At 38.4% G+C, this 10,294-nt stretch overlaps 1 long non-coding RNA gene across 1 annotated transcript; it reads left to right on the forward strand.

Moving 5' to 3' along the window:
* Positions 1-5,788: 5,788 nt before the first annotated feature.
* LOC310998206 lies at positions 5,789-7,344 on the forward strand. The gene is made up of 3 exons (XR_014595985.1): positions 5,789-5,818; positions 6,353-6,551; positions 6,970-7,344. It is a non-coding gene; the product is annotated as an uncharacterized lncRNA (long non-coding RNA).
* Positions 7,345-10,294: the final 2,950 nt, after the last annotated feature.

Here is a 10,294-nt window from a genome sequence, read left to right on the forward strand (position 1 = left end):
CAGCTTTGTGAGTTTCCAGATGGATCAGCGACATGGACACATTCAAGAGACACACTGTTCATCTGTGTTGAATGTGTTACTGAATTTCCATCTCCTGCAGGTTCAGAGTGCTTTTGCTTCATGCTGCCACATTCTTCACTCTTTTCAAAGATACTGTAACATTGCCCTATGGTTAAAGTGGTTAATTATGCAACCTGTTCAATTACGTCTGGTTATATTGTCATATAATGTAATGTGCAACTCAAATAATGATTATTGTTATAATTGTTATGATTGTGATTTCATATCATCGTGCTGTAGATGCGACTGTAATTGTCACCACTAACGACATTCATGTGTCACTGGTATTATTTTTATTTTTTATTTAATTTAACCTTTATTTACCCAGGCAAGCAATTAAGAACACATTCTCATTTACAAATGCAGCCTGAACCAAAGACCAACGGCTCTTTGAGGGGGGGTTTATTACATTAACCTCTCATACAGTTGTCATTATTGTATCATATTAACCTACACACACCAAAGCCCAAAAAGCAAAATACACACACACACACACACACACACACACACACACACACACACAAAGACTTACACCAGTCATATAGTTGTGTAGTTGTCAACATGTTAACTTATGTGTGGAGCTGAAAGAAGAGAGAACAATGGAACAATCCAGTATTTCTAAACTTCAGTCAAACTACACCACAATTAGTGTTCACTCCTTTTTTTACTCCATTATTATATTTTTCAGTTTTTTTTTAACATTTTGTCTTTGATGTAGAACTATATCTAAAAAGATTGGTTCTCTTCATGTTCATTAAGAGACATGTTGCATTTGTAATGTAGCACACAACACTATATGTAAATCATGTAAGAAACAACACAACTTGAAGGTGTGAGAGGTACTGTATGGTTTTTGTCATTCCTTTTGTACCATTAGATCATTCAAATTAGACATGCAGAGTTGTTGATTTTTTTTTTTTTTTTGGTATTTTCTGTCATATTTGGAGTTTGAATTTAAAACAAATACAGGTTTTTAATGTACATGGTGTGTTTAAGTTTAAAAGTACAGGACTTAATATAATCAAATTTAATAAATGAATAATTAATTTAATTTTGCTCGATTTCAAGAGATTTCTGTGTCTATGCAATGATCTCACTGGGCAAGGCAAGGCACTACAACAGTTTTCAAATGTGTCTATTATTATTATAGCCAAAAACGAGATTTCCTGTAGTTAGAGCAGCTTGAAGACAAGCATGTAAGTGTCCAAAGAGAGGAAGAAGACAGATGACTGATAGAGTGATTTCCCATGTCTTTACTGAACATTGTGATGAGTCACCGCGGTCTAGGATCTGTCCAACTAGAATCATTCTGTCATCAGTCCACCTTATGTTAACAGTCTTAGATAAGAACACTTTTTTTTTCTTCTTTGTGATGCTGAATAAAAATCTGGCAACACAGTATTTCAACTCTGAATGCATTGTCTGGTAACTCTGGACTCTTTGGACATTCAGACTTTTCCCATGCCATGAGTAAAACCCTTGGAAGCATCATCACTCTTTTCCTATACAGGCCCTCTCTTCCTACGGTCACTGTCCATCTTTCTCTCAGCCACACACACACACACACACACACACATTGACCAGTTCCTCCACTACAGTGGTGCTGCCTGTCTTGTCTATGTGTTTGCTGCCTGGCTGTGGAGGAAGCCATTTAGTATGCTGAATGTCAAGGTCAGTGAGTTCCGTCCTTGTCATCACTCTCCACGGCAGAAGGTCAGGGAGAAGCTCTCCTCAAACGGCCAGTGCCAGACAAAGAAGAGCACAGGGGACGCAGGGAAAAAGATGGATTAAAGGAAGAAAAAAAGAAAAAAAAAGATTCCCATTAATTTACAGAAGGATAAAGTAAAAATCCATGATTAAGTTTCATTTATTTGTAAATTAGATTACTGTAAAGTATTTATCTGTAAGGATTACATTACTAATATTAATGTAAATACAGTTTGTGTGTCTTTTGTTGTTCTAAGGTGAGTTTTCTTTACCAGGTCCTTAGATATGGAGCATTTGGCCAGTAATCACACAAACACACAGACCTTTCGGTTCTCCTTCATGCTGCCCTCTGTCTGAGCTGTGTTCTGTATGTTTGCTGTCACATGGAGTAATGACCACTGAGGGAGCCGACCACCGGCCGTCCAGACGTCACCATTCCCCTTGTGAGCCGTAACATGGAAGGATTTTAATGCAGCGAGTAATTACAATATGCCCCCAACCTGCTCTCTCTGACTTTTCTTGTGCAGAAATGCTCCAAAATGCACAAAATGGAGTCTGCACTTGCAAAGCGATGCCCCCATGCACAGATGGAAGACTGAGGAGCTGCATGGCAAAGTATGAACTCATAACTCCTAGAGACTTTTTAACTTATAGTAAAAACCTAATACATTATAAATGTATATTTCAGCTCTGATTTTTGTTTTGTTTCATTTTCTACAGTAGCGTATTCAGTACATTCATGTAACACTCACCATGGTATCTACTCTGCCATTCTTTATTTTTGCTGTTGTGACTTTCACTGCAGCTTAACATTTCTTGCAGATATTTCACATTAAAAGTTAGTGAGTAAATTGTCACATTGTGCCTTTTGGAGTAATTGCCAGGGTGTCAATGTGACACAACTTTGTAGGAAGTCTTTTAGGTTTTATTAAAGGTATCACAACATCAGTCCAAAAGAGGACAGAATGGGAGTGAGTGTGAATTAGTGATTAAAAAACATTTTTCTCATCTAAAAAAAACATGACACAGTGTGGTTGTGTTGTTGTGCTGACGGAAGTGAACAGATCACAGAAGCATCCGTCTGCCCTCATGTCCGTCTCTTATACCTCTTCCTCCTGCTCTTTGTCAGTAGAGGAGAGTGTGTTTCTTTGTGACTGAGACTGAGCTGCTCATTGCCATGCTGACTGGTGAAATGGATCAGCCGGGTCTCAGCTGAGAGTCGGTGCTCTGGCCAGTGTCAGAGCTGCATAAGCAACAGCTAGGAGCTAGTTAGCATGGCTGCCATACTGAACTAAAGATGCCACTAATACAGGCACATATCAATAAATTTGAATATCATGGAAAAGTTTATACCGTATATGACAGTAATTCAGTTAAAAAAGTGAAACTAATACATTATGTAGATCCATTACACACAGAATGAAATATGTCATGTCTTTGTTTATCTAATTCATTTTAATTGTATATGATTAAAGCTAACATTTAGTACTGACTACCTTATATTTAGTTTGTCAAAAAATAGAATATTACAAAAGTCCAATTGAAAAAGAAAACACAAAAAACTGTTTGATGGCCTTTTGAAAAGTATGTCCATCTACGTATATCCACTCAATACTTGGTTGTGGCTATTTGACTTGAACGACTGAAATGTACTTTTCCATGATATTCTAATGTATTGAGATGCACCTGTAGGTATGTAATATGAGTATACAATTGCAACCTGAAAACAGATATTCAGATCTCTAATTCCAAAAGCAAATCAATTCCAAGACTTCCCTGTTTGTGCAGCTTTACAGATCAAACAGTTTTGTTCGCTGTAGCTAATGTTCCCTGTCCTGATGGCAGATGATTTTTTTACTGTTACTATAACTTGCCCATTTACATTTTATGATGCTTAAGTGAATGTGTGTTACTTTGAGTGACAGGTCTTGGCTCCACACACCTCACCTCTTTGCTCTACAGAAACCTGGCTGATGTCAGTACATCTAAAGTCTTAATTTATATAGCATCAGTCTATGAATCCTTACATTTTGGACAGATCCAATTGTATAATGCCAGTATTTACCTTTTTTAAAAATAAAACTTTTTATACAGTGCAGTTCTCTCCAACTGATGAATGTGTTATGAGTGGAACTTGTCTTTATCACAGTGTGTCACTCTGAATTATCAAGGTTAACATGGTAAACATGGAGTAAATAAAGTAATTTACAGTGCACACAGCAAATTAAACAGCAGCAGATCAGAGGAGTCACTAAAATATGAATAAATATGTTTCAGATGAAGACCTGGCTGTCTGTACAGTTGAATTAAACTGAGCTTTTATTGGAGAATCGACAGTATTTATTTAAAGGTACACTGTAAGAAATGTCCGTAGAAATTACGGTAAAAAACTGTCAAATAGCAACAGTAAAATACCGTAAAATCAAAAATAGTATATCACTGTAGTAAATACACTGAATTACCGTAAATCAAGATACAGTAAATAACTTTAAATTTTACGGTCTTACTAAGTAGAAAATATGGAATTTTACTGTGAATGTTGTAAAAAGTTCGCAAAATTCACGGTAAAATACCATAATGTCACAAGCGTGTAATTACCGTAAAATTGACGGTATCATTCTGTCTGAATTACAGATTTTGCTGGTGTTTACGTTTAAATTTACGGTACACAACCATTAAATCATACCATCATTTCTATAGAAAGTAGAATGTTAAAAAGTATGGTATCAGGACAGGCTGTGGTCACGTGGGCATTGTTCGGGTCGATGTGAAGCACTTAATGCAATAGAAAAACTACATGTTGTCAAAACAGAATTAAGATAAGATTAAGATACTAAGTCAAAATAACATGTAATAGCCTATATGTAACATATATTTCAGAATAAATGTGCAAACATGGAGTTTAGACATAAATATATATTTTTTAAAATACAAACATCTCTATTGTACAAACATGTAGTCTCCATAACATACCTACACACAGTAAAAAAAAAAAAAAAAAAAAAAAAAAAAGGAAAAAAAAGAAGAAGCTTGAGTCAGCTCTGGCTTGGGTGACCCACAGGTGACCCAGCAGTAACCATAGTAACCCATTTGTTGGGTCAACGGTTGGTTTGCTGCGCGCCACCAAGATCCGTTATTTTTGGCCGGAGCGCCGTTACAACCTGGTTACAACCAAGCTGCTCTGTTGTCAGCCAAAGACGACATAAGTAAAGTGGATTAATTTTATTTTTGATGGAAATGCCCCAGCTTCAGTCTGCAAAAAAGTCTGACTGCTTCAGCAACGAGTGTCGGTGGATCGGACTGGACTTTCTCAGGTTGGATCGATACCAACTGTCCGTGGAAAAGCTACAGATCAACTGTAAGTATTTAAAAATGAGCATGGTTTGTGTTACTTTGGCCGTTTAGCACATGAGCTAGGCTAACGCTAACGATGGCTAGGCTAACGCTAACGACCGTTATGCTAATACAGCTAACGGCCTATTGTTATGCTAATAACGCTAAACGGTCGTTATGCTAACGCTAACGGTGGATCGTTAAGCTAATAACGCTGACTACTATAGCATGAGACTGTAGCGTGAGAGACAGGACCTGAGAGTAACCAGAGTTTTTGTGTTTTCTAATCAGAGTAAAGTATGTGGAAGCTAACGTTAGCACATGGAGATAGACGGTCTGAAGAGGAGCCTTGCTCTCATGGAGGTGCAGAAGTTCCTAAGGGAGGCCAACGTCATTACTGTTAAGGTAAAGTTATGTGTTACTGTGTTTGTGTGGAAGAGGGAAAATACACCGGCCTAAAACTGCCTTGTTCAGATATCCATGTAGCTACTTCTATCCATTATCATTATTACTGAAGTGTTACATGAGTTCATTTTGTGTTCAACATATATATTTGTACAGAACCATCCCATCCTTAGTTGTACACATTTTTAACACTACAAAATCATTTTTCCTTCTCCTCAGCATGGTGCAGCTGGAGAATGCAAGGCAGCCTACTTTGCAGGAATGTGGCATGGCCAGTAGGCTACATCTTCAGCGTTATCAACACTCAGCTTCAGTGAGTACATTTAAATTGATAGGCTTCTGAACTGGTGCTGCCATTAGCCTAAATGTTTTTGTTTCTTCATACCTGTCAAATATTTACATGGCCACATCAATAATTATGTCTCCCATTTATGTCTACAGTCTACTACCCTATTATCTGGAGTTCCTTAAGGATAAATCCTCGGAACTATCCTTATAAAAAAACATCAAAATCACTGATTTAATGTCAAATCCAAAGGATTGTGTGTTTTCAGCTGTAGCCTCCACAGTTTCTCCCTCAATCTCTCTCAATCTATTAGATCTGCTAAATCTGTTAACTGTTTTAAGCGCCCCCTGAAATCATATTTATTGGTTGGCCTTTCTATTAGATTTTTTAAACCTACTCTTCATTCACCTTTTTTTTTTTTCTGTTCCAACTTCTTTTATTAATGTTTTGTTTGTTGTTGTTGTTGCTGCAGGAAGCACTTTGCAACAGTGTGCTATATAATAATAATTATCATTATCATTAACAATGTTTTCTTTGTTGTCTTTCTTTGTCTGGTTGCAGAGAGGTTCATGCCAGTCCACAGTAAACACCTGATTGAAGACTGCTGGTGAATTTTCAAGCAGGAATGATGACAACACCTGCCCAAAGTTCCATGTTTCTTCAACATTGTTCCATGTCTGTATGAGACTCTGTCCCACCTGTCTTCAGTCAAGTCTGGACCCAATGACTCAAACACCAGTCTTGTCAAGGCTAATTAGAGGTAAGCAATGGTTTATGTCAGTGTAGCAAATGAGTAGATGCAAGCACAACTCAAACTTCACTCAATCGATCTCCCACAAATGCACGGTGCCAACAGCTTCATACAAACATACAGTAGAAAAAAATCAGTATTACGGACAGGATTCAGGATTTTGGCTGCAATTCGACAAGGGTGAAACAAATACTGATGATAATTTAGTCCTGAAAAGTGACAGTTTCTACCTTTCACACTAACACAGTAAAATAAATGAAATACTCCTGATGACCTGCAAAACTATATTCCAGAGTGCTGGTTTCATTCTATGTATAGCTCATTGGAGCTCAGTTTAACAACAGAAGGCTGAATTTATCTCTGTAGGCACCATGCTCAGGCACTGCATCAATCTAACCTTTGCTTTGTTTCTGTTTTCTGGCTGCAGAGAGGATCATGCCAGTCTACAGTGGACACCAAATGGACAATATATGAGTCTTCAAGCAGAACTGGTGACTGCTGGATGCTTTAAGTTCCAGTTTCTTGAACACCATGTATATGTTAAGAGCCCTCTTCAGCCAAGTCTGGACTCAGTGACTCATTAGTGTTGATCAACACAGGGCAAGTGGCTCCTTTTTTCATTATGTTTATTTCTTCTATCGTGGACTATCCTTCTTCATATGTATGGACACACACTGTCTTTTCAAGATGTCAACACTGCCTTGTGAGTATACTGGACAAGTTCTGTTTTTCACAGAGAATGTGTATATGCAAAGAGAGGTTCTTAAAGTTTATCAATTATAGTCTGTACTTTGGTTTACAATGGGCTTAAAGGACAATTACAGGCGAATTCAACTCGGGGGTGTATTTTCCTATCATTTTAGGTCTAAAAGAAGGAATCTGAAGATTTTCAGTTTAATCGCTCCCGTTTTGCAGTAGTTGCGTCTGTCCCCGCATCGCCACGGCAGCGATGAATGGGAGTGGATGTAAGTTCTGCTGTTTAGGCTGTTTCCAGCCCTCAAAGCCGCAAATTTTTCCCACAGACAGCGTCAGATGGCTACTCAAACATGCACCGAGAAGTTTATTTAAGCAAGCAAGCCGACATGTTTGTAAAACTAGATCTAATTCAAAGTCTCCCGGAGTCTCGCGCGAGACCCAGTTGCCGTGCTCGGTGTGTTCAGGTGCAGTAGGAAAGCTACAGTTTGTGTCATAAACACAGGAATATCAACTCTTTACTTGCTTCAAGTAAAAAAAACTTCTCGGCGTATGTTTGAGTAGCCACCTGACGCTGTCTGTGGAAAAAAATGTACACTTGAAGCAAGTCAAGAGTTGGTATTCCTGTGTTTATGACACAAACGATAGCTCCAACTGCACCTGAATACACCAGCACTGCAACTTCGGGCTCGCGCAAGACTCTGGGAGACTTTGAATTAGATCTAGTTTTACAAACATGTCGGCTTGCTTGAAGTAAATAAACTTCTCGGTGCATGTTTGAGTCTCCATCTGACGCTGTCTGTGGAAAAAAATTGCGGCTTTGAGGGCTGGAAACAGCCTAAACAGCGGAATTTACATCCACTCCCATTCATTGCTGCCATGGCGATGCGGGGACAGACGCAACTACCGCAAAACAGGAGCGATTAAACTGAAAATCTTAAGATTCCTTCTTTTAGACCTAAAATGATAGGAAAATACACCCCCGAGTTGAATTCGCCTGGAATTGTCCTTTAATTGGTTATTTCCTTTATAATTTACCATTTGCATTTTCTGACTGTAAAATCTACGCCAACAAACTGTAATTCCATTATGTGTTGTACCGTATTTTTTACGGTGAAATTCTGGCAACCACAGCTGCCAGTATTTTACCGTGAATTTTGCAATAAAATACCGTACTATATCTTACAGTTTTACCGTGTTTTTTCACTGATGGACTGTAATTAGGTTTACAGTATATCCGTTATTTTTAAAAGAATTTACCGTAAACAGGTTTATATTATAACTGTTATTTTTACAGCAAATTACCGTAAACAAATAACAGTTCTCTACTGTGAAATTTACGGTTGCCAAAACAGCATACCGTAATGTGTAATACATTGTGACCGTATTTTCTACGGTAAAATTCTGGCAACCACAGCTGCCAGTATTTTACCGTAAATTCTACGGAATTTTTTTTACAGTGTACCAGCTTCTCGCTGCTAGCCATCCTCCCCACTCCTTCTATCATTGTGTCTCTGTGCTTGTGCCTACTTTCCACAGCTTGAGTAAACACTGCCAACTCTCTCATTAGTCCTCTCACCACAGTCTCTCTTTCACTCTGCATGTCTTTCATCCCCTCTCACTCGGTCTCTACGTGCCCCTGTTTAAACAGATGAATGTGATTAGAGCCAGTTTTAAATGACATTGGAAGTTTGTGTGTTTAATGATTCAAATAAAAGGCATGGTTATAATGTTTAAAGATAGGCCTTAACAGGACGTCTCTGAGAGCCGCTCTGTGTACAGTGCGGTGTGTGTGTGTGTGACACTCCACAACCTCCACTGAGTTTATTTTATTATTTTATCGTGCAGCTTGTCAGATGATTGACTGTAATGCCGGGCTTATGGAGTGGCCTTCTGTACATCAACACCAGCACGCCTGCGGCCACAAAACACATCTGTGTTTGCAATTTACTCATTAATTCTATTTTTTTGTAAGGCCCCGTCTGTCAATCGAGAAGCTTCCAGCTCTACCATATATGAACTTTTTTTATGGCAGTCAAAGTACATTAATAAGTCAGTGTGGCAAATGTCTGGTTTCTTTCATTTAAAGGCCACAGCATCAACATCTGTGTCACCTCATGTGTCGTCTCACTGATCAATTCTATGGGCTTCACCAAAGACGCATGAAAACTAGTGCCACAGAATTTGTAATTTAAAGGGATTATCCCTTTAACTAAGCTACATAGCTAACAGCAGGAATACATGCCAGAAAGTAGTTCAAGTTTTTATTTTCACACAGGCTTTTTTGTAGTTACACTAAGTTAACTGAAACCTCCAACAGAGGTAACATATTACTAAATGAACCTATCTTTTATGGGGATATAGGAAATGTATCAGATACAAAGGGGCAGTATAGCATTTATTTGTTGCGATGTCTCTTGTGACGTTGCAAATTCATTTCTGCCATTCCCTATTTCAGCTCCTTTTCTTGCAGCCAGGGGGGTTGGGGAGCTCTGGCTTATAGAATACTCTATCACTTCTTTCAGGCCTGGTGTATACCTACATCCACCCTCCAAAGACGAGTAAAAAAAGAAGAAGAAAAAAACTTTGTGGTGTTTTTGATTCTCAGAAAAGGTTGCAGCTCAAAAATCCCTGGTGGTGAGTCAACAACCCTGTCACCACCACTGCAATTTCCTGTTCCAAAGTTTGGCTGCTTTGTTTTTTCTATGCCCTGGCCTAGATTATTCAGAGATTAATCTATATCTCCTTCATATCCAGCTCCAGTGACAATTAATCTGTCAATGAACGATAAGCCACAGTCATGTGTTTGGACCAGTGAGAGTCACAAGGTTTCCTCTGAATGCCCAGCATGAACCCAACATCGCCCTAGGTCCATAGTCCTGCAGGTCACTTTTCACAGAATCAAACAGAGAAATGCTGTTCAGAGGCCTTCTGGGAAAATGTTTTTTTTTTTTTTTTTCAAAAAGATATGTTCATGTATAATCACTGGTCAAACCCGTGATGATATAAATTTGACTATACTGAGGACAGATGAGGCATAGAGCATAACTCAGTCTACA

Source organism: Trachurus trachurus, assembly GCF_905171665.1.
Source record: "Trachurus trachurus genome assembly, chromosome: 15".
In the NCBI taxonomy this organism is placed as follows: domain Eukaryota; kingdom Metazoa; phylum Chordata; class Actinopteri; order Carangiformes; family Carangidae; genus Trachurus; species Trachurus trachurus.